The sequence below is a fragment of the Phyllobates terribilis genome, unplaced genomic scaffold (assembly GCF_046119375.1).
Source record: "Phyllobates terribilis strain yellow unplaced genomic scaffold, ASM4611937v1 Scaffold_4__5_contigs__length_816908805, whole genome shotgun sequence".
In the NCBI taxonomy this organism is placed as follows: domain Eukaryota; kingdom Metazoa; phylum Chordata; class Amphibia; order Anura; family Dendrobatidae; genus Phyllobates; species Phyllobates terribilis.
Window position 1 is genome coordinate 678,219,726 of NW_027362764.1, and position 4,139 is coordinate 678,223,864.

Genomic DNA, 4,139 nt, shown 5'->3' on the forward strand with positions numbered 1-4,139 from the left:
CGATCCATCGCCCGGCCAGCCTTTCTCAGGATCGCTTGATGGCGAGCAATCTGGCCGTGAAGGGGCGGGCTCCGAAGGGTCCATGCAAAGGCTGTGCCGTCCCTACAGGTGTGGTTTGTTTAGCAGTGATTCACTCGCCGCATCAGGTGTCTTCAAAAATGTCTCGGCGCAGGGTCTCCTGCAGGCTAAACCCTTCATCGCGGTAATGTGACAGAAAGAGCAAGCTGGACCCGTAACTTGGGGGCGGAGCGAGATGTCTAGGGGTGAATGAAGGAAGAGGGTGAGATGGTTGCCAGTGACTTTGAGCTGCTCTTCAGGGGGGAGGGTCGTGTTGCCTGCGAAGGTTTTCTGCTTGGGGTTACCGGTTGTTGCCTCCAGCCACACGGGAGACGCTGGTCCTGGTGAAAAGGAGCCTAGTATTAAAAGTAAAGAAGCAACAATGCTGGAGGCCCACGGTGATCAGAAGGATGCTGGTATTTTGCAGAGATGAAATAGCGCAAGAGAGAAAGCAAATGAAAAAAAGAAAAGAGAATGAATGTGTGCACTTGTGAAAGGGAATGGAAAAAAGGCATAGAAGAGAGTGCCCCCTGCTGGTGGAAGGAAGGAAAAAGCAAAAGCCTACAGCACCTTGTATTCCCAGGCGGTCTCCCATCCAAGTACTAACCAGGCCCAAACCTGCTTAGCTTCCAAGATCAGACAAGATCAGGCGTGTTCAGGGTGGTGTGACCCTAGGCAGAGACAAGCCTCTCACTTGCAGCTTTTCTACTTTGACGTCTGGCTGCCGGCTGCCCTTTCCAGTGCTCAGCAAGACCAGGTCCTTTTGTGCTTTCCCTTCTCTTCAATTTTTTTGCTGGCTTCCTTAAAAGGTCTTGTAGACACAACGCCCCACTCAGAGCCGCTGAGCTCACTGATCGGCTGCAGCGCTGTCGACGGAACGTCGGCTTCACGGCCAATGCCACAGGCCGGGAGCAGAGGCGAGACTCACCGGTAGACCCGGGTAGGGTGAGTAGAGCACGGTTAGTTGCTTTCTAATAGCCTGCAGCCGGGGATTAACTTTTAATGAAAGGGAACAATCCCTTTGACTGTCTGCAGCGCGCCACACCTAGGAAGCGCACTCTCACACACAAGTCAGCAAGCACACGTGCTCGCACGTGACAACACCCCCTATCTTCCCATACAACCTCTCCGTCACCATGCGTCAGACTCTCCTGCCTGTTTTATGATTTCAGGGCCCTAGCAGGAATCACCCCCCCCTCCCCAATTCCTTCCGCACCTTCCTTGCACTGAGGTTAGCTCTTTGTCAGCCGTCTGGCTTGGTTACACAAGCATCTTTGCAGAGAAACATGTTACTTCTGCTGGCCCTCGCTAGGCGGCCAGCATCCAAAACCTTCCCTGGGCACCTGCTGAAAGCCTGGCCCCTTCACGGCCCCGGGTGCTTTTAACGCCATCATTTCCACACGGCGAGCTGCGGAGTCAATAAGCACTCCTAGCCGTGGCAAGGAGCTCGGTGTCAGGCCTGCGTGGTAGCGTACTTAGCTGCCAACTGGCTCAGAGGCCTTGGGGCTTCCATCATCTAAGTTACTTAAGGTCGGTGTCCGGCAAGGCGCCATTCCATGCTAGCCGAGCTGGGCAGTAGGGCAAAACGTCATCAAAATGGTCTACAGCACCCGGTGTTCCCAGGAGGTCTCGCATCCAAGTACTAACCAGTCCTGACCCTGCATAGCTTCCAAGTTCAGACGAGATCAGGCGTGTTCAGGGTGGTGTGGCCGTAGGCAGAGACAAGCCTCTCACTTGCTGCTTTTCTACTTTGACGTCTGGCTGCCGGCTGCCCTTTCCAGTGCTCAGCAAGACCAGGTCCTTTTGTGCTTTCCCTTCTCTTCAATTTTTTTGCTGGCTTCCTTAAAAGGTCTTGTAGACAAAACGCCCCACTCAGAGCCGCTGAGCTCACTGATCGGCTGCAGCGCTGTCTACGGAACGTCAGCTTCACGGCCAATGCCACAGGCCGGGAGCAGAGGCGAGACTCACCGGTAGACCCGGGTAGGGTGAGTAGAGCGCGGTTAGTTGCTTTCTAATAGCCTGCAGCTGGGGATTAACTTTTAATGAAAGGGAACAATCCCTTTGACTGTCTGCAGCGCGCCACACCTAGGAAGCACACTCTCACACACAAGCCAGCATGCACACGTGCTCGCACGTGACAACACCCCCTATCTTCCCCTACAACCTCTCCGTCACCATGCGTCAGACTCTACTGCCTGTTTTATGATTTCAGGGCCCTAGCAGGAATCACCCCCCCGCTCCCCAATTCCTTCCTTGCCTTCCTTGCCTTCCTTGCTCTGAGGTTAGCTCTTTGTCAGCCGTCTGGCTTGGTTACACAAGCTTCTTTGCAGAGAAACATGTTACTTCTGCTGGCCCTCGCTAGGCGGCCAGCATCCAAAACCTTCCCTGGGCACCTGCTGAAAGCCTGGCCCCTTCACGGCCCCGGGTGCTTTTAATGCCATCATTTCCACACGGCGAGCTGCGGAGTCAATAAGCACTCCTAGCCGTGACAAGGAGCTCGGTGTCAGGCCTGCGTGAAGGCGGCGGGGTAGCGTACTTAGCTGCCAACTGGCTCAGAGGCCTTGGGGCTTCCATCATCTAAGTTACTTAAGGTCGGTGTCCGGCAAGGCGCCGTTCCATGCTAGCCGAGCTGGGCAGTAGGGCAAAACGTTATCAAAATGGTCTACGGCACCCGGTGTTCCCAGGAGGTCTCCCATCCAAGTACTGTCTGAGCCCAGCCCTGCTTTGCTTCCGAGATCAGACAAGAATGGCCGTATCCAAGGTGGTATTGCCAGTAGACGCTGCTTGATCCATCGCCTGGCCAGCCTTTCTCAGAATCGCTTGGTTGCGAGTGTAACATACCTGGCGGCGTCCTTGCATAGTGGTCCATCTCCCACTGTGCAAGAGCTCGCACTTGATCTCCTGTCCAGAATGTCTCTCTGGTTTCCCTCCATGCTGTCTGGTTGTGTCTGTTTCTGCTGCTTAAGGGCGGCGCCCGATCACTTCCTGCTTTTTGTACCTGCTGTGGGTCACACCCCTTGTGCGTCCTCAGCCTATTGCTGTCTGTCACCTGGTATATAGCTCAGCTGCTCCCATCTATCCCTGCCTGAGCATAGTGTTTCATTCAGTGTGTGCTTGCACTCTGAAGGTGCCAGGTCCCGTTCTTTGTCTCCTGCCTTGCGGTATCAGTTCCCGTGTCTGAACTGAGTCCTGTCTATGTCTCCTGCCTTGCGGTATCAGTTCCCGTGTCTGAACTGAGTCCTGTCTTTGTCTCCTGCCTTGCGGTATCAGTTCCCGTGTCTGAACTGAGTCCTGTCTATGTCTCCTGCCTTGCGGTATCAGTTCCCGTGTCTGAACTGAGTCCTGTCTGTGTACTCTTGCCTGCTGCCTCTCCTGGAGGCTGTATTTCCAGTCCTGTCTGAACACGCTCCTAGCCTGTTCCTCCCGCCTTCTAGGGGCCGATTACCTAGACCCGCTCCTGTATCTTGTCTGTCGTGTTTGAACACGCTCCTTGCCTGTTCGTCCCGCCTCTCTGGGGGCCGTATTCCCAGACCCGCTCCTGTATCCCGCTGCAGTGTCGGTCTCCTCCGTACACTCAGTTCCAGTCTGAACTCTCTCCTATCCTTTACCTGTTTTGCCTCTATGTCCGTTCCCTTCCTTTTTCTGCAGAGTCTGAACTCGTACCTAACTCCTGCTTGTTGTCTCTGTACTCACGTTTGTGAGTTTGTGGTCCACTCGCTACTTCACTGCAAGTACCCTGTGGGTATCTGGCTCTGCCTTTCTCTTCCTGTCTGTTCCGTGTGAACAGAGCCCTGTCCCCCCTGCTCTGCTTTGTTTGCCGCTCTGCGGTTTCCACTCTGCTCCTGCCTTGTTTACCGCTCTGCGGTTTCCACTCTGCTCCTTCCTTGTTTACCGCTCTGCGGTTTCCGCTCTGCTCCTGCCTTGTTTACCGCTCTGCGGTTTCCGCTCTGCTCCTGCTTAGCTTGCCGCTCTTGCGGTTTCTGCCCTGCTCTTGCCTTGCTTGCCGCTCCTGCGGTTTCTGCTCTGCTCCTGCCTTGTTTGCCGCTCTGCGGTTTCCGCTCTGCTCCTGCCTACTTAGTCGC

General features: G+C 55.0%; 3 pseudogenes; all 3 read right to left on the reverse strand.

Moving 5' to 3' along the window:
• Positions 1-615: 615 nt before the first annotated feature.
• Positions 616-734, reverse strand: LOC141268409 (5S ribosomal RNA; annotated as a pseudogene).
• Positions 735-1,655: 921 nt separating this feature from the next.
• LOC141269552 (5S ribosomal RNA) lies at positions 1,656-1,774 on the reverse strand (annotated as a pseudogene).
• A 942-nt stretch (positions 1,775-2,716) lies between these two features.
• On the reverse strand, positions 2,717-2,836 carry LOC141270244 (5S ribosomal RNA; annotated as a pseudogene).
• Between the last annotated feature and the right edge of the window lie 1,303 nt (positions 2,837-4,139).